We start from the raw sequence: 27255 nt of genomic DNA, 5'->3' as shown, positions 1-27255 counted from the left end.
ATTGTTCATATGCTTTTGAGTTTGCATGTTTGACAGTTTTGATTATATTATTGATATATATGTTATCAAGGTTGAATCTGATGTTTTTATGGATGATTAAGTTTGTATGATTCACCCCCCCCTCTCATCTTGTTGGCTATTGGATCTGTACTTATATTAAGTATCAGAACTATCAAGATGTGCCTCGATCTTGTAACACGTTTTCATATGCATGTCCAAGTTCAATGTATCTGGTAACACGTTTCACTTGGTGTGTCATCTTTGCTGCTTGGTAGACATGAAAAGATACTCGGTAGACAGCTCGGTGTATACTGCGTTCTGTGACTGCTTTCCTTTGTAACTGACTAGACTGTGCATACCGACTTCTCTATGTATACCGACTAGAGTATATAGTATGACTTTGAATATAAAAACTAATGGAAATTTGATAAGTAGTAACAATCTCCCCTTTTGACATTAGTTGAGATGTTTGACAAAAATTACTTTTAAAGTCATAGCTCAAAAATCTATATACTTTGCAAAATGACTATACTTGACAGTATATACAATAGTCAATGAAATAGTATATTTAGATATACTCCCCTTATCATTATACTGTACATAACTCTGATTTTTCATGCTCGGTTCTGTGCTTGTGTGCTCTACTTACTGTCCTTGGATACTCTACATACTCTGCTCGGTATACTCCCCCTGTATACAATACTCCAAATACTATATCAAAACTGTATCACCAAAACTGTATTACTCCCCAAATATATAGTATCACTAAATATATTGTATTACTCCCCCTTTTTGACAAACATCAAAAACTTAATTTCCATCCAGGGGTGGTAACTGGTCAAAAATGGATTTATACTTTTTTCAGGCGTCGGTGAGAGCGACAGAGAGTTCATCCTTTACACTTTCCATTAAAGAATTTTGTGCTTGAATATCAGCCAATAGTGATATTAAGCCATCAAGACTGCTTCCCTCTTGTGTAGTAGATAGGCATGTGGCTCGGTTAATCTGTTCTTGAACTAATGAAAGATGAGGAAGGAATAATGTCTGGGGTGTCATTATAGCCATCCTAATCTTATGTTCTTCATTTCTTAGTTCCAATTGTTGAGCCATGAGCTGTTGAAGCTTGGTATAAAAATTCTAAACTGAATTGGGCTCTGGGGTCAACTTATTTGAGAGATCAGTGATCTCTTTCTCAATTGCATCAATTTTATTCTTGATATCTTTAATGAATATAGAAAATGTACAGAGTTTCTGAAATAAATAAAGAATATGCTTGAGTTGAGGGGACAACTCAGCAATGAATTTGACACGTTTTACTTTCCCAATAGCTAGAGCTTTTTGTACCTCTTCTATCATTTTGGCAGTAAGCTCCTTGTCTTTTAGCTTGCTCAAATACTCAGATGCATCAACTCTGGATGTTTCTATTTAAGGAGTTCATCTAGTTGAATGTGGATGGCTGCATCGGTTGACACTGTAGTTGTAGGTAGCATATCAAATAGCAGTGTCTTCACCTTCTAAAGTACTTTATTCTTCTTTTGTATGGCTATCTCTTTTTCTTGTTCGGCCTTTGCTTTGCATAGTTCACTGAAATCAATGAGTGCTTGCCCCTTTAATTTTGATATATCCACATTGGGCAACACTATTGGTTTAGATAAATCAACTTTGAAACTATGCTTTTTCACTATCTTCTCTTTACCTTTGGTTGGTTGGACCAAGACAATAGCTTGAGAGGCTTGCTGACCCTCGGTAGGTTGCTCAGTAGAGGCAACACTTTGGTTTGTTCCTGTAGCCATGGTGGTGTCTTTCGGTGTCTCGATACTGGGTGACTCAGCTACTACATTTTCAGTGCATGAGAGGTCTATTCTTGAGTAGTATCTTCTCCTGTTACAGACTTGTGACCTTCGGTACCTTGTGTTGTATCCTGAGGAGCTTCGGTAGAGACAGGTTGAGTGATCGGTGGATAAGGCTGAACTTGTTCTAAAATGGATTCACTAGATACAAGTTTTGCATATGTAGTGCCTTCTATCATCTCTTGCTCTGGTTCCTCTGTATCCATGACATCTTCATCAATTTGAATAGTGTCAGCCGGGTCTTGTTCGGTAACATCAGGACCTTTCTCGGTGACATCAGGATCGTGCTCGGTGACATCAATGATTTCAACTTTAGATTTTTCACCGGCATCTTTGATTTTGAAGATTTCCTACCATTTTGCTTTTGTCTCATTTTCTACATCAATATATAGCCCATTCATCAGTTTTAAGGCTCTCTGTTTGACAAGAAATTTTGAATTGTAGGTTGTCAAATGTTCCTTTATTTCTGCTACAGACATATCAGGAAATAGATGGACTAGACTTCTTTCTCTGATTTGTTTCTCTGAGTCCATTGCATACATCCACCTATTATCAAAATGCAAGTAAAGTTCATTTGGAAGTGACTTTACTAGTTCTAATGGAGCTAGCCGAAACTTTAGAAGTGTACAGATGACAGCTTCTTCAATTTGTCTCTTCTCATCATTATTTCTAGTTTCATACTTGACATATCTAAAAGAACCAAATCCGCCATATTCTTTCAGATTGGCACAAAAAATTTCAACACTATGTATATTTACCTTCTTGCTCTTGACAATCTGGAATTTGTTTGCATCTTCAGATTCTGTATCACTAGACTCTTTTGCCAGAATGAGTCTCCGAGTAGATTTCTTGTATGTCTTGGTTACCTTGGGAGCAGTAACACTCTTTTTTTTCTTACTCGGTGATGCAATTGATGCTCTTGTATTAGGTCTCTTTGTTGGAGGAGTCGGTAGGGCCTTTGAAGTGTCTTGTTTCTTTCTTTTCAAAACTTTACCCTTAGGCAATTCGGTGCTCAATGTTATTGCTGCCTCTTGAGCTTTTGATTCCTCTTCGGTGATAGCAAGAGTGCCTTTGATAGGTGTGGAGGAATATTCTTCTCTAAATTTCTCCATTAAAACCTTTATCATCTTTGTTGCTTTCCTTGTAGCTTTGGGTACTACAATGCTCATTTTTACTTTTTCCTTCACCTCTTCATAGGTTCCATACCTCAGCTCGGTAGCATGCCTTGGTAATGAAAGATATGCATCAATTTGCTATTGTGTGATATCAAAGTCAATCTCATATGGAAAAGATTGAGTTCTTGGTTCCACAGCATTCACATAATAGTAATCAATATCTACCTCAAAGCATATATCATATTTATATTTCTCCACTAGCTGGGGTGGAATCCGGTACCTATTGTGCATCTTCTCTTGAAATTTGCTGAAATAATCATCCATTGAAATTATCACCTAGTTTCTTGATAAAGTCATTAATCTGATGGGTGATTGGTCAGTGTAGCTCCCAAACTACTTTACCGACTGATGGAAAGAATTTTTCAAAGTAGAAAAACATGCATACAAGAAGTGAACCAAACTTTAGTGTATTTGCCGAGTTGTTCTTCTTCGGCTTCCTTATTGTGTTCAGATTCTCAAACACGTTCTTCAGTAACACTTCACATAAGTCAACTTTCATTCCCTTTTTCACAATTTTATAAGCTATGTCAATTGTGGCACAGGGTACACTGTTTTCCCTTGCAGATTGGAAGAAATAGTAACTGATTACTCTAATGGCAAACTTAAGTTCTGCATCAGTGACATTGTTCAATTTCAGTCCTCTGTAATCAAATTCAACTTCAGTTAAACTGATTAATTCCTTTTGTGATATCATCTTTTGAGCTCGTGCATGATCATAGATAGGATAACCGGTGATCACATGAATGATTTCCTTGGTGATTTTGAATGGTTGCTCTTCTAGCCACATGAAATCATCATGAACTCTGCTTAAAACAAACTTGACCCATTGGGGCTTGAACACACGAGGATAGGTTAAGGCTTCAGTCAATCCTTTGATTTTGATGTGTTCATACTTGTTGTTTAATGCACCATCGGTACATAGTTCATCATAGGTGTCTCTTATCTCCACATGACCGAGTTCTTCAACATGGCATTTGGTGAAGAATCTCACATCTTCGACTAACAAGACTCGATCTGGGATGAGTGAAAAGGCGGTTTTGTCATCCGATTCAGGGGTGACTTTAGCAGTCAAAGTGTATTTCAGTGAGGGCTTCTCTACATTCTTGACAACTATGGGATCTTGGATCTTGGGTGCCATTATAGATTTCAAGTAAAACTTAGCAAACTATCCTTAGGGTTTGATGGTTTACAAATGACAGACACTTCACACTCAGCAGATAATAACAATTTGATAAGATCAGTAAACCAGCTTAACAATGCGATGAGATTTGATGTAAATACCTTGGATTCACTTTGAATGAGGTTTGATCGCCTTGGAATCACTCTGATGTTCTCTTTCAAAAACTTGGTGAGTGTGAATGACCACGAAAATACCTTTAAGTACACACAATACCTTATCGGGCTCCGTGCGAGTTAGGTCAAAAACATTAAATGCACTCGGTTCCTCTTTAACCGATTTACTCTCCCTTTTTTTTTGTTTTAACCGAGTAACCAAATTACCTTCATTTACCGACTTGACAAGCTTCCTATATTCACCGACTTGATAGGTTTCCTATAAAGTACTTTTGATAGAATTTCAAACTTACTAATGCATCTTAACTATGCAAATTTTGAATTTAGTATATAATAGAATAGGAACTGTTATGATTTTAACCTTCAGAGAATGCAGTCCCTTAATACCTTTGCTGATTAATTTGGAATAGGTGCACCTAACTCAGTAGGTAAGGTGCTTTCTTCATTTGACACAATTTCCTTCTTTTTCCAAATCATCTTTAATTTCTCTTTTATTTCTTTAGTGTCTCCTCTAGGTTGATCTCTGCAATCTCCAGCTAAATGTCCAACTTTGTGACAATGAAAACATGCCATACCAGGATTTCTCCATGATCTTTGGTTGTTCATTCCAAACCTTATAAAATAGTTGGCACTAATATGTCCATATCTTCCACAACATTCGCACCATATCCTTGTATTGTAATCCCATGGTACTGCTGCATATTGTTGGTAAGGATCTTTGTGAGTTTGGTAACCTCTAGTGTTTGCTCGGTGTGCAAACCACATGCAGTTCTTTTGCTTAAGCCAGCACTTCTCAGTACTATGTCCATATCTATTGCAGTTTCTACAAAACCCTTTGAATTTTGCCTTCTGATAGTTGTTAATAGACTTTGTCCTACATTGGTTAAATGTGTGACCATATTTATTGCAATTGTAACAATAACCATTGGACTTAGTGATATTCGGTTGCTTACCTTTTCTGATTTGGCACATGTTGGCAGTATGACCTTGATTTCCATAGCAGTAGCAAATACGCTTCTTTCTTTTGATGTTATTCCTGTTTCCAGCTTGCTTTGATAATTCTCCTCTCTCGGTAGTATGAATTCCTTTCTCGGTAGAGTCTTTTCCTTTGTAATCGAGTCCTACATCTTTGTTGGGTCTTCTTATATTCAGTTGCTCATCCAACATCTTTGATGCTTCATAACTCTTCTTTAGTGTTTCTTTGGATTTCTTCTCTGTTTCAAGTTCATCGGTCAACCTTGATACTTCAAGTTTCAATGCTTGATTTTCATCATTCTTCAGAATTGCTTCATGTTGTGCATAACCTAGTTGATCTGTCATATTTTGTTGAATCCCAGTCAACCTTATGATTTCATCATTTTTATCAGATACTAAGACTTCAAGTTGTTGTTTCTCTCTTTCTAAATCTCTTGTTTTATCCTCAGCTATCCTTAATGCATCTAGATTTTTAGTCATTCGTGTGCTGAAATGTTCATGTTCTCTTTTCATTGCTTTTAGTTGATCAGTCAGTGCTTTGTTCTTTTCTTTCAATACTCCAATCATTTCTTTAGTTTCTTTAGATACAGTGTTCTTAGATGATGTCTCAATTTGTTCCACTAACTCTTGAGAATCCTGCAAATCATCAGATAATCTTCTTCTTACTTTCAGAGATTTTTGCATGTCTGCAATCACTTGATTAGCATGATCCAGCTCTTCTTGCAGATACACAATCCTCTAAGATTGTTTGTAGCCTTCCATTGATAAGATCTTTCTCTTTAGGTAGTTAAACCCTTTTCCAAGATTCAAGCTCTGATACCAATTGTTAGGCCCAATATGGAAAGCTAATGTACTGAGAGGGGAGGGGTGAATCAGTACTCCAAAACTTTTCGTGAATAATAACTTTATGGTTATGCATAAATAGAATAGTGCAGTAACATAAAATAAAGTTAAAACAAATAGATAACAATCATACATGATTCACTCCATAACACATATATTTTGGTTACGCAGAAACTCTTGGTTAGAGAGAAAAATTGCGGTGGGGATGGCACCCACAACTTCACTACTGCAATAATAAAGAGTGCTTGATTAGAGCTACATATTAGCTATTTCTGATAGCTTTCCCTATTAGGAGTAACAAGATCTGTTAGATCTACCTTGCTAAAGGATTTTATAACACTTAATCTAAATGCTGCACCTGGTTAGAGGCTTTACAATTTATAGACTTGATTAGAGTCTTTTACCCTGTTAAAGGTTTCTCTTTCAACTTCACAATATTACAATAAAATCATTACAAATATCTGCAACTTTACATCTAAAATGTTATAGCAGATTCTATGTGCTCAGAATAGATTACCTTACTTATAGCATACCTCGGTAACCCATATAGTAACTCAATAAACCCTTATGTTTACTATGTTCTTTGAATGTTCTCTAAAAACCTTCTCAGTGACCTCTGTGTCTCTGTAACAGTCTTCTTACACACATATATACACCCTTGACTCATGCTGTATAAATAGATCTCTTAAGATGGTGATCCAATTCATTGCTTTGATCTTACAAACATGATTTATCGAATGAATAACTATACAAAATATTTCATTGGTTAGATTGATCTCAAAATCATACACAATCTTCTGGTGCAATTTCCAATGTAATAATGGTTAGATGTGCCTTGATCTTGTAACATGTTTTCATATGCATGTCCAAGTTCAATGTATCTGGTAACATGTTTCACTCGGTGTATATCAACTCAGTGTGTCATCTTTGATGCTTGGTAGACATGAAAAGATACTCGGTAGACAGCTCGGTGTATACTGCGTTCTGTGACTGCTTTCCTCTGTAACCGACTAGACTGTGCATACCGACTTCTCTGCATATACCGAATACATGATTCGGTAGTTTTAACCAACTAGAGTATATAGTATGACTTTGAATATAAAAACTAATGGCAATTTGATAAGTAGTAGCAAAAGGAAGAGGGTATCCTCTTATATAGAGAACACAGTAAGAAATGGAGGGATAAGATTAAGAGGTGTAAAGATAAATGGTCGACTAGGATTAAAGGGTAGGTAGAGAAAATTGTGGACACCTAAAATTAACATTTGATTAATTTAAGCCTATCAACATAATTAATTAACTTAATTGTGTTATCCTTATTCCTCTCAGAATCAATTAAATCTAATTTAATTAATCCTATCACTATAGTCCAATAATTAATTTATCAAATAAATTAATTTCTCCTATTCTTCTAAAGTCCTCTCAATAATTATTTCCTCTAAAACCCACTCAGTTAATTAATTCTAATTAATTAACCTAGTCATGTGATTCCTACAAATCGCTTTTCCTACAGTCACTCAACCTAATTAATCCTCCTTGAATCTCTCATAATCATGATTATCATTATTCTCCAATTTTTAATTCCCACTCATGTCACATCAAACTTTGAATCCCTCAATGCATCCTTATTTTGGAATTTTTAATTCCTCAAGTTTGAAATTCAAATTTATCCCCCCTTTTTCCAAAGGAATTTTATATTCCTGTTTATTTTCCCAAGGCACCCTTGATCCATACCTTCTATCCAAAATCAATCTCAATCCTTCATAATCAAATCAATCTTGGCCCTCCATTGGCCTTCTCCAATATATAAATTGGAGCCAATTATCCTCACAAAAGGATCCACTTCTCATGCATCCTCATGTTGCTCTATTCTCCTCTCATCCTCTTCTAATCCTTACTCAAATCCAATAATCCAATAATTCATCAATCCACTTACCTTGTTGAGCACAAGGAGAGAAATCCACATTCACTCAACTCTCTCCAACTCTCCATTTGTCAAACTTTGGAGCTAGCAAAGTTCATGGAGGCAAGGAGGACAAGGAAGAGCTACTTGCAATGGGAGCTTCATGAGTATACTTATGTTTTATTTTGTTTTCATGATGTTCTTGTTCAAATCTTTCTTGATATCTCATTTAAATGGTTTTTGTGTTTATTGGATACTAATCAAGCACTAACCATCTTATTGTGAGACAGAAATAATTAAATGATAAAGGGGGTAGGTAAGAGAAGAATTAAGAGATGAATGACATGTGTCATGGGTAGAAAAGGATAATTAATTAATTAATTAAATAAATATTTAATTAATTAATAGAGGAAGTGGGATCAATTAAATAAATAAAATATTTATTTAATTTAGGAAAAGGACAATTTAAATAAATAAAAGTATTTATTTAAATGAGGAAAGGCTTAGAAGAGGATTAATGGATAAATTAAATAAATAAGAATTTATTTAATTAATATAAGACTTAGGATAAAATAATTAAATAAATAAAATATTTATTTAATTAGAAAGGACAATTTTAGGTGTCTACACTTTGCCCCTCTTTGAGACAATGCCACTTGTTGCGTTGGCTCAAAGAAGATAAGATGAACTGATACAAAGTTGCCCCATGATGGAAATGATATGCCTCCTCAAGAGATTGGATGAAAATGTTTGAAAAGATCATATATAATCTCTTGATAAGAAAAAAAAAAAAAAAGGCTAGAAAGTACTGACAAGATAGGGTGACAAGGTCATGCAGGAAAAAAACTGACTCAAGAGGAATCAATAGAATCATGTGTATGTATTAATTAAAAGGCCAAAATTGATAGCTATATGATGAACATAAGCTATCAATTGGATAAGTTGCTGAGAGGATTCACTCAAACAAGTACCCTAGGGAAGACAAACTAGAAAGAAGGCTAGAATTGACAATTTTGTGATAAACATACATTACCAATTGGATAAGTTGTTGAGAGGATTCACTCAACAGGTGCCCTAAAATAGGTAGGTTTGCTAAGCTGAGAATAGGATAAGTCATCGAATTGATAAAATCTAATGAGTGCTCTAGCAAGATAGGATATAGTGCAATGTGACAAACATATACACTAGGATGCAGTGCCATGTGATAGACATAAGCACTAGGATAGAGCCTGATGAGCAACACCATGTGATGGACATAGGTACCACTAGGATAGGATAGGATAAAATGAGCAGCACTATGTGATGAACATGAGTACCACTAGGATTTACACGATTGATTTGATTGGATGCAAGAGTACTTACCCAAGATTGAGTCTAGAGAGCGATTCCCTGTGACATAGAGATTACAAATAGATTTGACTGTTGAGGACCACATCGTGATCAAGGTGATGGGATTGAGACACATTATGTATATGCCTAAGATTTGGGGAAAAACAAGACTGTTAACTGCTTTGGTGAAAAGATGGTCCCACGCGGTCTGTAGGAGGGGACAAACGAGATGATCCAGGGGCTGGTCCTTTGGGAGCTCAGATTCCTTCAAGGCCAGCTGGCTCTGAGGGAGGGTCTTCATCATAGCTCTCTTGGATCCCATTTTGTATCAGTTTTTGTATGATGATGTAGACACCTTTGGGTGATTTTGTAGCCATATGAGATATTTTGACATCATTGTATTATGACACTTATATTATTTTGATATATATATGAGATGATCCATCCTTGCGGTAGCTATATGCATGTGTTCCTATGAGATGTTCTATATGTTTTTTGATGATTTTATGATCTGATGTCATGATCCTATGTGATGATGCATGTGACACATTTTATTATGATGCTATGATGATTATGATGCTTAATGAGATGGATATGTACATGATGGAATGCAATATATTTTGTTATTTTCTGGATTTTATATGTATGTACTAAATGTAGATGAGTATATGGTTATAATTAGATGCATGATGCAAATGTAAAATGCAAATGGATGTATGCTTATGATTCATGTACATTATGAACATGCATGATGTGTTATTTTTTTCTTTTTATGTTTTTATATGAGAATGCAAATGCTAATCAATGAGATATGCAGGATGTGATTCTATTCATGATATATATACATATACATGATGTACTAATCATGTGAAAATGCAGGTACAAATTACATGAAATGCAGATATTTTGGGCATATCATTATACTCAGACATGTAATAGTGGGCTATACAGACTCGAGGAAGGATGATGGAAGACAAAAATAAAAGGGGGATGGAAGGTAGAAGATATGGAAGTGAAAGAGCTTCTTGTGCTTTATCATCATTGAGCTTTATTATGGCAAATCGGTTATGACCATCTAGGTATAAGTTCGACCTAGAAAATCATTGTACCCATTTGCATGGAGATCAGACAGTTGCATACAAGTAATGCCCCAGTTCATACTAGACTCACAATATCCTCATATCCTTGGACAAGCCATAGCATTACTAAGAGACAATCCACAGATAGAAAAATAATAGGAGGTGAATCATATCCCATCCTCACCTTTCTAGTCAAAGACATCCTGGAGATAGAATCTCTAGTTAGAGACATCCTGGAAAACCTAAAAGACATGTCACCTTAAAAGATGAAATCAAAATAAAACCAAGACTTGACACCAACACACAATGAAATATTCAAGTTATTTGTGTTTCTTGCCACATATGCTAACATGTTTGATTTGGTCACAATGTTATCATCCTGATAAAGGAAAAATCATGTTGAAAACCATGTTGCTACCAAAGTCTGTTGAAAATTTTGATTTGTTGAAAGTCCACTGTTGCTTGTGTCTCATCTAAAATAGAATGAATCCATGAAACAGAAGAATGGAACTTTATTGTGGATTGGCGATGCAAATGACTTCTTATTATGGATTGTGCATGAAAAGGAGGAAGAAAACATTGATGCTCCTCAAAACATGCAATGCTCAGGGTACCACTTCCATCACTAGATTTAGGATTTTGCCTCAGTTGGAGATTGGACCTGATTTATTATGGAAGGAAGGGGTGAAAAGGGAGGTTTATTATGAATGGTTAACCAATCTTACGTAGATCAATAACAAGCCATGAAGGGAATGGGTAAATTTATAATGGATGGATAGGCTATAAGTGTGTGCAAAGTGAAAGGATGAGATTGAATCCTGAAGGAGGGAGGATCAATGTCTCTACACATGGTGTCGGTAACCCAGTTTTTACCATGGTACTTGCTCAGGGTGCCACCGAAGTTTTTTTCACCATTGGACGAATTTATTTTTCTTTACTTTTTTTATAATTTTCAATTTTTTTGTGTCACAAGGCGCATGTTTGCTAGGTTTTCACCAAGTAACGATTTTTTTATTTTTATGATTTTTTTTTCTATTTTTTATAATGGAATATTTTGAAAAACTATGTGCAAAACTTGCGAAGGTGCATGTTGTTGATAGGATCCTCCAGAGGTTCTCCATCTGGTGTTGAGAGATGATATACACCTAATCCATAGACTATTGTGATGACGTAAGGACCAAGCCAATTTGGTTTGAACTTGCCCTTCTTCTCTTTGTCTTGCTGATTTTTAGGATTTTCTCTGAGAACTAATTCACCCACCTCAAATGTGTGAGGCTTTACCTTATGATTGTAGCTTCAAAATTCATTTACTAAATGATATGTTTCTCCCTTGATTGTCTTCCTTGATGAAGGAACTAAGGTAGAATTACTAATGTGTGAACTACGTAGGCCCATATGCATGTCACCTAAAGAAGTTTGGGCATCCTTGATAACAAAGTCCTTCAAGGAAGTTCCATGAAAGGTCCATTGATGTGATGTATCCCCAAAAGAGGATGGATGTGTGGAACAAGTGGATGAGGAATGAAGGCTTATGATTGCAAAAAGAAGTGAAAGTAGTATAGCATGATGGAGACTTAGGATCAACAAGTATTCTTCTTGACTTATAATTTTATAAATTTTGCCCCCAATTATTTTGATATTAGGGGAGATCAACTCTTGTTATTTTTTCTTCATAGGATTTTTATCCTTGAATTTGATTTTTGTAGAGTCCAATAGCTTTTGATTTTGATTTGGACTAAAGGACTTTTCTTTATTTTTTACTTTAAGATTTTTCTTTTCAAGGCTTGATTTTTGATCCCCAATTAGTAAGGGATTTTGTGATTCTTGTTGATCCAAGTCTAGGAGAGGAGTGGAAATGGAATGAGTGGATGAAATGGTAAGGCTATAGGACTTCTCAAGAAGCTTGGCAATATATTCAACAAATTCTTTGTTGGAACCACTCTTAGGACTATTGATATCAAGAGCTACTTGCACCACTAGAGGAGATTTTCATTTAGACTTAGTAGCCACAACACTAAGTGGTTCAAACCCAATTCCTTGATATTGCAATTTTTTTGTAGGTTGTTCATGTTGACTAAATGTCTTAAGAGATAGTGGGAGTTGATCAACATGAAAGATATACTCAGCACATCCCATGTCTTTAACCTTGCATTTTTCTTTGAGCTCTACTTGTTTTGATGTAGAAGATTTATTATCTTTGATCTTGGTCACAGGTTATTGCAATATATGAAAATATTTGGATCACCTTTTATTGTTACTTCAACTCAATTGTAAGGAAATTTGATACATTGATGATAAGTTGATGGTACTTCTCTCATTTCATGTATCCATGGACATCCCAAAAGTATGTTGTATGTGAGATATTTATCAAGGACTTGACAAACCACATCCTTCGTGAATGGCCCAATTCTCAGAGGTAAGGTGATTGTTCCTTTGGATGAGCGTTCTTTGTCATCATCTACTTTAATGGTGATCATATTATTTGAATTCACAATTTGTTTAGAATATCCCAATTGTTTAATAATATTCAATATACAAATATTCAGACCTGCTCCTCCATCTATCAAGACTCATTTGATATGGTTTTTATGGAGAAAGGCCTCAATGTAGAGGGGTGCATTGTGTGGTTGGCATATGGATGCATCATCATCTTTTATGAATGTAAGGCAATGCAGAGTGGAAAGGTATCCCACCATGGCTTGAAACTGGTCCACGTTCAAATCAGTGGGTATAGAGGTCTCTCTCAATGCTTTTTCAAGGATGGCCTTATGTGAGGGGGATATATGTAAGAGCTCAAGAATGGAAATGAGGGTGGGTGTCTTCCCTAACTGATCTACAAGGTCATACTCATTCTTGGTAGATGATGATGTTGTGGTCTTGGATGGAACACCTTGCAAGGTGACTTTACCTCGATGGGTTGTGACATTACATTCGAAGGTTTCATCTTTGGAGGATGAAGAAGATGGTCCAATGCCTTTAAAATAACTTTACTCCTTTGGGTAGAACCTTCAGGAGTTTTGTCCTTAATGATAATGGTAGAAACATAATTGTCCACTAAAATGTGGTTAATAGTCGATTCATAATCATAGGACATCTCAGTATAATTGGCTTGGTTATGTGTTTTGGCTTTTCCTTTATCATGTTTAGGAAATGGCTCCTTAAACATCACATGTTCCTCATTGGAGGTATGACCATCAACTTCTATGTTGCCCTTATCAATAAGATCTTGTATGACATCCTTTAATCTGTGACAATTACTAGTTTTGTGTCCTTTGCTCTTGTGATATTCACAATACTCATCATCATTCCACCACCCAGGTTTCACTTTTGGTTCATAAGGTGGATTATCTGATAGTGTTATGAGCTTGTTTGCAACCAATTTATTGAGTGTTGTCTCAATTGGCTCTCCCAATGGAGTGTATTTCCTTTGAGGCTTTGATGGCCTTTGATTGTTTACTTGATTGCTTGCATTAGATGAACTTGCACCAAGGAAAGTTACTTTTAGTTTTACAATATTTGCATCTAATACCCCATCATTTATTATGTTCTTATTCTTGTTCCAAAAGCAGGGTTTGTCTTTCCAATTTGATTCCTCTTTGTTTTCTTTGAATATCTTAATGATGCCTTGTTCAATAAGGACTGTCTCAGTTGCCAATCATTTCTCAATGACCTCCTTGACAGTAGACAAATAATCCTTTCTTAGCTCATATCCAATGTCCCTATTAACATTTTGAGTGAACATTTCTATGATTTATTTTTTGTGGGATATCACAAGAGCATTGACTAGCAAGACCTCTCCATCGTTGTAAAAATGAAGCAAAAGATTCCCCATTTTTCTGCTTAGTATTGCATAAGGTGGTCACTAACACACCTGTTTCAATGTTATATGAGAATTGTTGTATGAAAGCCTCTCCTAGATCACTCCATGATTTGATTCCATATGGAAGTTGGGAGAACCATTCCATAGCTTGTCCACCTAAACTTTGTGGGAACAATCTCATCAAGTATGTTTCTTCTCCTGCTACCTCAATGCAAGCTGTAAAAAATTCTCTTATGTGTGCCTTAGGATCCCCTTTGCCTCTATACTTATCAAAATTTGGTGTCACAAAAATGTGGAGGAAATGGAAGCATTGGAATGCTTCTATCAAATGGGTAAGGACATATATCTTTCATTGTGTACTATTTCTTTGGTGTATTCATGTTTGCCATTTGCTTTTGCAAATCCTTGATTTGTTGTTGCAAGTCATTCTTGGGTGGTGTCTTTTCTCTTTGAGCTAGTCCCATTCCTGAGCCACCGGGTGGAAGAGGAGGGATATAATGCATATATGGATGGTATTGATCATAGATGTGTTCATATGGAGGAGGGACATATTTGTAGCTTTCATATGGACCACTCGGTATGGTGTTGTAATGAGGAGCACTAGGTATAGGTCAATACATGTTATGACCATAAGGATGGGAGGTATCATAAGAGTGATCTTGAGTATTGCCCCCAAATCTGACATGGGGTATCCTCATGTCATGATTTTGAATGTTCTCTTGAGTGTAATTGTATGCATTAGTATGATAGTGGGTATTATCATTAGCATGTGTAGTGGTAATTCTCCTCCATGGGAAAGGACGACTGCAAGGTTGTTCATGAGATTTCCTAGTAAAATTGGCATGAGCATAGGTATTGGGAACTTTTGGTTTTTGAAATAAGGATGAAGTGACTCCAGCACAAAACACTCTCTCCTATTACCACCATTATGTCCTCTAGGATTTGCATTTGTTTGATTTCCTTGATTTGGGTCCTCTTCTATAATTTGTGACACATCAAAATCATGAGGTAGTTTCATTCCACTTTGCGTCATGACTTGAAAGAAGTATTTTCTATCCCTTCTCATGATTTCTTCAACCAATCTATTTAACCTTGGATCTATGATGTTCTCTTAAATGTCTAAGGAATTGATAGATGCATTTTCATTATCATTGGTGTTCTAATTGTCATTGTCTGGTATATTACTGTGATTGTCAAATGGGTTGTAAAATTCATCTCCATCAAACACATAGGTACTCATGTTGAGAGATCTTAGAGATTCTTCAGATTCTCTTCTAGACCTTTGGGAACAGGTTTCAACCATGAAATTGACCTTGAATGAGGAATGGAGCAAAATGTGAAGACTATGGAATAATAAGAAAGGATATGAGATGATAAGAATATAGGGTTGTCTTGCAATGTCCACAAGTGTAGGTTCAAGATATGTGTGATCTAAAGAAAGGTGTGGCTTCTAAAGAGATGATAGATCTCTTGATGAGGTAAGTTGACCTTGACTAAAGATGACCAAATGGGACCCTAAGATGATAGATCTAATGCGGGAACCACTTATTTATATGTTGTAGTAAGTTTGCAAGATATGATGAGGACAACAAAGCAACCTTTTGAGTCTATTTTGGAAAATGTGTATGAGGTATTGCAAATGAAGGGAAATGATGGATAAATATGTGACCAATACTGGTTGACTAAAAAATGATGATGCACTATATGAAATGCCTTGCAATCTCTTTAAATCTCAAAACTTAAGCCCATTTTTCTCTTTTCAAGTTTTGCAAAATGTTCTAAAACGGAGATGCGAAACTGTTCTGCATAGACATGATTTCTCAACTCAAATGCAGTTTTAGGTGACACTGACACAATTTAAACTGTTGAACTTATAATGTTTTTCTTTCTAACAAAAACATGATTCTACCCTACGTAGACACGATTTCCCAACCTAGATGTGGTTTAAACTAACACAGACACGGTTTCTGATAGATTTTTTGATTCTATCCAAATGTGCATTTGTTGAATGTGACCAAATCTCAATGTTGAGTATTTTTCTGGCAAGAAGACACAACAAACAATGAAGACACAATATCTAAAAGTGTGTTTGTCTGATTTGAAATAAAAATATGCAAGCATAAATCCTAAGGCTAGCCAAGACAATAGTTGTTGGATCTCACGTGGTTTCCCAACTACGCTTATTCAAAGTGGAAACTTAGATGCTTAACCCCACTGGCTCCACTCTATGGCACTCACTTCTCTAGGGCAGCCAAGCACCAGTCCCCATGAAAACTCCCCATGGAAAACTTTGTATCTCTACTAAGAACCATAAGAATGTGAGATGGCATTAGAGGTCCGACCTCCTATACCAACTAGAAGGTTTTTGGCTTCTAAAACAAGGGGTTTTTAGTAAGGGCATCCATTTGAGTGGCCATAATCAGTGGTGTGTTATGCTTCGTTAAGGAAGGCCTCCCAGTCTTGTAGAGGTTATGCTTCACAAGGTTTTACGTGTCACGCGGACACTAGGGGAGTCATAACACCATTATTCCAGCATGTAACACTCATTGCTTGCAACTTTCATCAAAAACACTTATTTATAGTAGTTTGGAAGAGCTTGGCTTTAGCCTGTTACCACTTGGGTTGTTCCCTCTCACTTGGCCTTATGGGATACTTGGGAGGCAGGCCCTCCTTCCTAAATAGAAGATGATAAAAATCTCTCTTACACCCAAGGTCCAATGGAAAGTGAGGGGAGAGGATACTTTTGTTATCAATTCTAGGGTTATAAACATAAAATGTGCAAAGAGCACCAAACACTTCAAACAAATTCTTTAACCCCAAATAAAAAATAGATGTGACCCTAATTAGACTAAAAATCCAAAGGCACACACCTAGATTACCCCTACAACAAATGATTAGTAGTTTTAATAAGTTACCCCCACCCGCAAGCACACTTGTTAGGTTAATTTTAGAAATCCAAATTTCCAAATGTGAAAGGGGGGGCCTTCGACAATACGTTTTTTGACAAATCCAAATATCTGATTTTCCACGAAAATTTTTGCATCAAAATTAAAATCATAAAGAACAGAACACCTGTATAATTTCAAGACATTTCTAGAAATGTAAGAAAATCCAAAAAAATCACTAATTTTCTCCCAAAATTATTTTTTTATGAAAAAGCATAAAAAATTCAAAATTGATCCAAAAAATTTGAATTTTGGGTTGAGAACTCCTGGTGCCATTCCTAAGCTGCAAAAACAAATTCCTGCAAAAAATCCAAACAGTTTATAATATGTGATCAAATCATTGCAAAATCCTAATTTTTAAAGATCTGATTTTTCACGAATTATTTTGAACCCAAATTAAAATCATAAAAAATAGATCCCCTATAGAATTCTGTGACCTATCCAAAAATATAATAAAATCTAAAAAAATTGTAATTTGCTCCAAAAATTATTTTTTTATGAAAAATCATAAAAAAATCAAATATGCTCCAAAAAATCTGAATTTGGACTGAGAACTCCTAATACTATCCCCAACTTTCAAAACAAAATTATGCAAAAATTCCAGGTCGTTTGTGATTTTAGAAATTTAACCCATGTCGTCCTGGAGAAGTCATCAATGAGTAACATGAAGTACCTTTCACCTTGAGGACTCTTTGTTCTGGAAGGCCTGCACAAGTCCATATGAATAAGTTCTAATGGTTTTGTAGAATAAAATTCCTTGGTCTTGAATCTTCTCCTAGTCTTCTTTCCAACCTGACATTCTTTACACAAGGTATTTGTAGGGTTGACAATCTTTAGCATATCTCCTACCACATGAGTAGAGATAATCTTCACAAGATTATCAAAGTTGATGTGTCCCATTCTTTTGTGTCATAAACAACATTCACTTGTTTATCCCATAAGAGAATTTATCTCATTAGCCTCCTTTAGGTTGTATACATTACCTTTCATCCTGGATCCACCTGCCACCAATTTTCCAGATTTTTCCTTTTTAATTTCACATCCTTTATCATGAAACGTGAGATTGTATCCTTTGATGCACATTTGACTTACATTGAGAAGATTGTTCTTGATACCTTCAACATAGAGAACATATTATGTCTTATTGTTTCCATCAATACTTATTGTGTCCAATCCATGAATCTTTGCAGAAGTATCATCTTAGAACTTGATTGATCCTACATCCCACTTCTCAAGGGTGATGAACTTATTTTTATCACTTGTCATTTGGTTGGATCGACCACTATCAATCACCTAAGAGGTTGATTCTTCTTTTACATGATAATTATTTCACATTAGCATTGACATTTTTATACCATTATCAATTTCCAATGTGCTAGGATTCTCAATAACATTATCACCAAAATTCAAGGCCATGAAATGAGTTTCTTCCATATTAGCATTTGGAGCACTACTTTCCTCATCTTATAAAGTGTAGTGATATTTCTTGGAATAGATATTCCTTTTGATTTATTTATTTTGGGATCCTTCTTTCTATTTTTTTATTCTCTTAAGGGACATTTAAAATCATATTGACCAATTTTGCCACAGTTAAAACATTTAAAGGGTAAAATACCTTTGTATTTGTCAATACCCTTCTTTATCTTTCTTACAAAGTTTGCTTCCTCCTCATTAGTGTCATTGCTCAAATCAAATGCTCCATTCTTCTCCTTGTAACTAGATTTAGAAGTTGTTTCCTTCTTTGGGGCTTCCATGTCAAATTCTCTGATTTCATAAGAAGTGAGAGCACCATAAAATTGATCCTTTGAAAAATAATTTAAATCCCCAGGTTCCTCAATAGAAGACACTTTAGGGTTATGAGACTTAGGGAGATCTGAGTACCTTTTATAACACAACTGCTTCTTTTAGTTCCTCGCCAAGAACTCTAACAGTATTGACCACTTTATCTACTCAAAGAAAATAGCTAGCAATATCCTCATCCTATGACATCTTCAAGTTCTCAAATTTAGATCGATATCTTAGATTGCTTTACTTTAGTATCTCCTTGATAAATGCTACTAAGTTTTTCTTAGACATTCTTAATACAACAATAGTGCATCACTTTTACAAGTTCAACATCTGCTAACCCACTCAAGATATAATTATTTGCTTTAGCATTGTTCTTATATGCCTTGTTCTTAGCTGGATTAGTTGGAGGAGCAACAAGAATAGTATAACCATTCTTAACGGATTGCAAAACACCAAACCCTAAAGAGGTCATATTGTATTCCATCCTAACCCACCAAAAGGTGTAATTTGTTCCCTAAAACTGAGGTGCATTGTATGAATGAGCTCCATCTTGAGCCATCCAGCATATTCTTCAAGATGTTAAACTTCTTCTAAGGAACCTATCTCTAATACCATTTGTTATATGCACCAGAATACTGAGAGGGGTGGTGAATCAATATTTAAGTAAAAATCAAACCCTTCAGCATAAATATAAATCCAAACCCTACTCAAAATGGATCAACAATAATGAAATAGATAATTCATCACAATTACACAAGGAGATGCCATATTTACATGGAAAAACCAACAAGGGAAAAACCATGGTGAGCAATCCTATATTATGTTTTATGGGATACAATTCAAAGGAAGCTACATCTCCCTAAAACACAGTTTTATGGATACAACCAAAGGAAGTTCACTCCTCACTACAAATCACAACACTTATAGAAGGGGACTTCAGCCTTAGAATAGTATGAATTTCTGATAACTTCCTCCACAACACCTCTACTAAATAATTTAGCCGCCTTTGGCACAATGCCTCAAACATAATTTTCCTCACACACAGGTTGTAATAGATTGTATCATCCATTTATATCTTCTGCAAACATCAATAAGCATTCTCCTAGTCAACCAAGATGAAACATGTAGACATGTAATGCACATCACCCATAAAAGGTTGGCCCAAAACCTTCCATGGAGAAAGGGAAATAACTATGGTCCAAACAAGGAAATAAAAAAGACTAAATTCACCTTAGCACTCATCTCCACATGGGCACACATGTCATAGCATCAGTGCAAATATCCCAAGTTATCCCAAAAAGAACTTAACCTTCCATGCATTAACTCTAGACCACAAACACTATTGTAAAGATTAGGAACCAATATGCGGAGCATATATAATCATTATATGAAATTCAACTGCATTCTCATGCACCCCTTTTACACTATCAAACAAAATTGAACTGGCACATGCAAACCAGAAAACATAGTTTTGAGATAGATCATTTAAATTAATACTTGCATTACACCTCAACACCTAAAACTTGTGATGAGATAGTATATAGACAATGTGAACAAATCCTCCAATCTTTAGGAACAAGTATTGAAATTAGAGAAATGTGGAGCATTCCTCTGACCCATCTTGACAATAAACAATACGGATTTCACATTGCAGATCTTGGAAAATTCAATATTAGATTTTGTAACCTGAAGTGAGAAAAGTACATACTTCTCATCATCCTCTATCTTACTTCCAAACTGTGAAACCATATCTTCAAAAGTGGAGAAATGGGGTACATTTGCTAAAGCCTATGTGACACCTTTCTTAATCTGACATTAACAAAATTCCTTCAAACTACTTGCAAACAGGAGCTTCAGGAGATAAGGTATATCAGTGATATATACTTCTAGTCTTCCATCATCGCTGCACATCACCACACAATCGACATCAATGACAACATAAGCAATAGAAGATATAAGCATGATAAAAATAATAACATATAAAAATTTGAGCATAAATACGTTATCATGATATATGAGAATCATAACTATTATAAATTATGAACATGTCATAAACATATAGTAGATAAATATTATAATATGTAAACATGAAAAGAATGCAATCATGATATACATGATAAATGTGTAGAAGTGTCATAAATATGTGTGAGCATTAGGAGCATAATAATATAACAATAATGAAAGTAGAATGGAAAGCATAAGATCTAACATCATAAGAACCAAACATAAGAAACATAAGAACATCATGGACATATTTAACATAAGAATTGTAAGGTTAGAAATCTCCTAATTTACAATCTTCACTAACTTAATCACAACCCAACACATAGCCTTGATCTCATACATTTGTTTATCCTCTACTCTATTCAATAGTTCCTCTTAGGTGCTAGTTTCCACACATCATCATTTTATTCAATATAACTTCATGGACCTCTATTTAACATTTAGCTCATATGCATCTTTGTACACCATTATTTGTTTGTATAACATAGCCCTATTGTTAGAACATAATGGTATTAGGGGTCACACCCTTATAAACATTTATATATTGTTCTCATATAAGGTTATAAATCCCCATATCTTATATTCTTTATTAAGAATATTTCATTTAAAATAATTTTAATCTAAGATATTAAATTATTAATTATTTATGAATGGGGGTTATTGAAAAGGTGTAACTAATACTCCTTCAAGTATATTGCCACCTTTCCTCATATATTTAAGGAGGTTCTCTCTCATTGAGAGTGTGTGAATATGGATTTTTATAGCGAGTCATATCACTATGCACAAAATATGTTATTAGCCATGTGGAAGTAAGGGGAAGTATCCCTAGGTTCAATCTACATTTAATAGACTATTCTTCTAAGTGTTTTAATAAAATGATGCTTTATGGAATGTTTTGTACCCCAAAGAGTTTTCTCAATGTATATCTTGCATAATGGCTTAAATTTATGATTGTATGATTCTCATTTTATTTATTTTATATTTTGTTTATAATGATTAGTATCCTAATATCCTAATTTCTAATATGATATCAGAACAGATTAGGAAATACTAATCATTTTTTCACAAACAATATCTATATGCTAAATATTTTTTAAGTGATATCGAGGAAATTTTCATGATGATAATTTTCTCCAACATTTTTTAACACTATGTTAAATTTACTAATTTTAAATAATATTTTTATTATTATCATCAAATTGTCACTTACATCTATTGAAAGACAAAATAAAATTTAATAAATAAATACTATCACATATATATGTATATCATATTTTTCAAATCTATTACATTGTATATTGCAATGATAACTTTATTTATTTACAATGTACATAGAAAGAAAACTTATTTAACTTTAGGCCATGTTTTGTTCTTAATAGTTCAACATCCTTTATAAAAAATAGGTGACTTTTAAGAGAAGTTGTGACACTTGGTGTATATTTTATATATTATTTTTGACATTATTTTGTGATACCTTTTGTTGTTCACCAAATCTGGTTAACCCAAGTTCACCTGATCTGGTTAACCCAAGTTCACCTACAAATCAATCTATGAGAAAGCCAATCTCAATCAATGAAACACTTCAAGGCTTGGACAACATAATATAGGATCCTAATGATCCTCCTACACTTCAGGTTATGCTGGACCTAGGGGGGACACCCTTTGATGCATTGAATCAGACTCATTTACCCACATATGACAGCATCAATAAAAGCATATGGATCTCATGAGAGCTCAACAACAAGTAGGTTACTGCAGATGGGATAGATCTACACATACAACTCAAATATGTTTGAGCATGAGATAGATGGACACAACCATAGAACAGAAAACAAAAGATATTTTGATTTTGGATTTTAAATGATGTTCTGACAATCCTTCAATGTTACAAAAGACCAGTGCCTTATCCAGGCCACAGAGTCATGCATAAAACTAGAAGAAAAATCTCAGATGCAAGATACTCTCAACATTAAATTTTCATGTATAAATGCATTGCATTAATACAATCCTCTGCTCTGTCACAAAATCATACATACATACACATTCAAAATCATTAATGCTGAGTTTCAAGATTTAAATTCTTCCTTGAAGAATACCCAAAAGACAAACATTACATTCTCAGAGAAGACTAAAAGAAACACCTCAAATTATCCTTGATAAGATGAAACTGTATAAATTCAAATAGTATTTTGGAGACAATTTTGTGGAAAATCACATATGCCTTGCACATGTGTAAACCTGCAAACTGAAACAAGACCTACAACAAAGACAACACTGAAAACCTAGAATAAACACACTGTCATTTGTAAAAAATGAAAAATGTCATCACTGGAACCTGCAATTTTGGATTTCTCCCTTGGAGAAAATCTCTCAAAAACTAGAACCCTTACAATTGAGAAGAAATGGGAATAAGAAGGAGAGGGAAAAAGATCAGAATCCATCAGAACATGTCCAGTGTTCCTTTTTCAAAACTGCAAGAATATCTCCTTTTCTTCCCATGAAAACTGCTCTCAAAATATTTGAGATATGTTAAAACTAATTCCATAACTATATTTCTCATTCCGAGAGCTTTCCGGTGATATATAGTACTTGCATATTTGGCCAAAAATTAACTTCTGGGCGTCCGATCTTGATGAACCTACACGATCTTTAACATCCCCTTTTCGCACGTACTTTTCGCCATTTCGTGATGGTTATTCTTCGAGCAACTTTGTCTTGCAAAACTGCGTGCACCATCCACCGTCAATCTGCTATGAGCTTGCTCACTCGTTATCTGCTCTTTCTCTGCAAAATTCACTTACCTCAAGAACCGTGCACACGTGGGGTCCAGGTCTATCTGGTTGCTCGCGCCCATGCACATTGGGTCCACTGAGCACCCAACCGGCACTATGCATCAAAATCCTTTGAGGCTTTGACATTATGAATGAGTGTGCATTTGTATTTAAATATTAAAATTTTCCCCTCCACAACCAATGTGGGATAATGCTCTGCCTGGGACTATGCATTTTTGAAAGAGTTTTAATGATGCCTTTGTCTGTAGATTGAAAGTTTTCAACGGTTCTTTAAACTCCACACAAGCTCAACGCATAGCAGGGGGAATTCGGCATTTCATTTGCCACGCAGGAGGAAAGATTTGTTACACCTGCCAATTTCATTTGCTAAGAAGTTTCTGCAGCCTCTTCAACGTTGCCCCCAGGAGGATTTTGGTTTCAACCTTCACCACCGTGCAGGGAGCTGCTAGTGCGTTGGTGGAAGAACATTTGTCATCGCCCCTTTCTCCATAGCGCAGGGGAGGATTTTATTACACCTGCTATTGCATTGGCTAAAGTTTAATGCCTCCCCTTCAACGTAGAGAGGATGCTGGCAAAGCACGATGGGAGTGGGCTTTACACCAACCACTGCATTTGCTTTAAAGATTTTAAAAACCCCCTTTCAACACCACACACAGGGAGGACTGCATTCTTACCTGGCAATGCATTTTGTTGAAGTTTAAATGCCTTTTCAAACTACCACACCATAGGAGGACATTGGTATCATTTACTAATTTGCATTTGAAAGAAAACTTCAATAACCACATGAGGGAGGAGAGAGGATGAATCTGCTAAATTGGATTTGATTGGAAGTTTTTCTCTTTCACTTGCCAAGCAGAGGAGGGATTGTTGGCTACCTTGCAAATCTGGAATTACACCTGCCAGCATTTGCATTGAAACTTTCTGCCTTCTACGCCATCACATAGAGGATCACAGAAAAGGGAAGACTGGCAATTTACACATTTGCTGAAAGCTTCTTGGTCTTCTCAACCACAGGGAAATTGATATTTACTTGGAAATTTCTTTCACCTTAGTCACATACCAATTTGTATTTTTTTATGTCTCTTCTCTGTCGCTGAAGTAAAAAAAAAAATGCATTACACAAGCCAGTTGCATTACATATTCCATCTCGAGGATCAAGGATCAAGTCTAAAACAGTCCATCAAGCTCTTAATAAACCAAATTGCCAAATACACTTGTTGGTATTGATATGCATCACCATGAATTAAGACCATTTTCGCCATAAAAATCAATGCACGGGCATGAGCCAGGTCAGGCCCCAAAGTGGGTCCGGCTAAAAAAAAATTTGTTTTCATGCAACTGACCTTTGAAAATACCTCAAGAAACTTGAACATGCCTCTGGAATCGATTGGCATAGTTTTTCAGATCATCAAACTGAGTTTCGCAACTTTCAGGTGCTTGTGCCACATTTTCGCATTTAATCGCAAAGATGTAATTTTCAAACTAGTCAAAACACCTTTCTGGACCTTGCAAATTGACAGGTGTGTACTCTGATATACAAACATGAACTCTACCAAGCGGATTCTCAAGATGAATCCCGAGTGAAGAAATATTAATGGTCAAAGATGACCAACTGGCTTTGTCGACACTGCGGACCTGATGAAGTCAATGCCCAGGGAACTTATGATGCCTTTCTTAAAAATATCAAACGATCTTCGTAGACCCCCAAATCCGGGGCATACGTACCTTGAAGTACAGATCAAAACTTAGAATGCTCAGTTCGACCAGGAAGCTGATAGGGTACAAATGGTGCGCTCATGAAAATAACTATTTTAACTAATGGGGCAATGAAAGTACGGAACACTGAATAAGGTGGCTCAAGAAACCCTTTTAAAATCTGATCAAACAGATTGGCAGGAGCTTGAAATTTGAAACATAGCTTGTCTTTTATACCAGAAATAGCCCAGAAAAAAAAATTATGACATGACATTCACCGGTGCATCTTTTACAAATGTGCAAAGTAAGGCTCTGGCTAGCTCCTGAAACAGGGATTTGTGCAAACAATAAATTGCAAATGGATTGAGCTTACCAAACTAAGCAAATGGATTCACATGGACTTGAAATTTTGCATGTTGACTCACATTTATGCATAGAATTCAGTGCACTTTGAATTTCACCATGGCGATCAACAGGGCAAAAGTTATAGGCATTCAAAGTAGTCTACTTAATAAAGTCTGCATTTGCACCTAAAATGCACTTTCAGCTCACCCCTTGAAATGGGTACCTGATAAATTGATCCAAACTGAATTCTAAAAGTTGCACAACACTTCATTAGCTAAATGAAAGGTGTACAACAAGTTTCCAAAGCCTTACCCCTTGATGATTAACTGGCTTCATTTTACCCTCTCTCTAACTAGGCCACCTGAATGAGATTAGGTGCCTTTCTAAAAATGTGAATAGAAAATTTTTTGAAATGGGCCTCTCAAATTACTCAAATTTAATGAGTCCCAACACCTATCTTAGAATCTTTTTGTCATTGTGTACATTTTCATTAGTTATCCATGGTCTACACTTGATTGAGGTAAATGTAGTTATGTAAATTTTCTTTAAAGAACCACCACAAGAAAACACATTGATGACAATAGGGAGAATTCATTAGTTATCATGTTGGAACTATAGGTGAGACTGGATTTTCAAAAAACAACCAACAGGTGAATAAACTATTTAACAGCAACCAATAAAAATCAAGCAAAAAAATATTTTTCAATGTTCAAAAATATTTGATTATGAAAAGTAAACATTTCTTATAGATCTGTTGAAAAAAACTATTTTATCTTTGCAATGATTGGACAAGAGCCAAGAATTTTTTTAATAAAACTAAACTATTTGACGCATGGCATTGATGATTTATAAATTTAAAGTAAAAGTTTTTAAAAAATTTAAACTTAATTGATTAATATATTTTAAATTCTATTGGTTTTCAATAATCTATTTTCATGTAAAACTAAAATATAAGTATTTTATTTATTAAGTTTTTATTTTTGTTCAAAAATAATTATTATTCTATATTTTATTTTCACAAAAATAGATTATTTTTTATTATATATTTTAATTTTTATATATACAATATAAAAAATTAAATTTATTAAAGTATGAGAATTAAACCTAAAAACAATTGAATAATATTTTTTTATTTTTCAATTAAAGATAATAAATATTTTATTTTATTTTTGACAATAATAATATAATATAATTAAAGATAATATTCTATTCAAATAATAATTATAGTTATTAGATAATAATATTATATTGTTAATAAAGATTATAATATATAGAAAATTAGAAATATTTAAATAAATAATTATATTATATATTAATATTATAATATTATTGGGGTTCACCCAGCAGCATGACGGTAATGTCACGAGTCCCGGAATGGGGAGGTCATTGGTTCAAACCTCTTGCAGGCTTTCGCGATGG

The sequence above is a fragment of the Cryptomeria japonica genome, chromosome 3 (assembly GCF_030272615.1).
Source record: "Cryptomeria japonica chromosome 3, Sugi_1.0, whole genome shotgun sequence".
Taxonomy (NCBI): Eukaryota; Viridiplantae; Streptophyta; class Pinopsida; order Cupressales; family Cupressaceae; genus Cryptomeria; species Cryptomeria japonica.
This window is presented reverse-complemented; position numbering follows the sequence as displayed.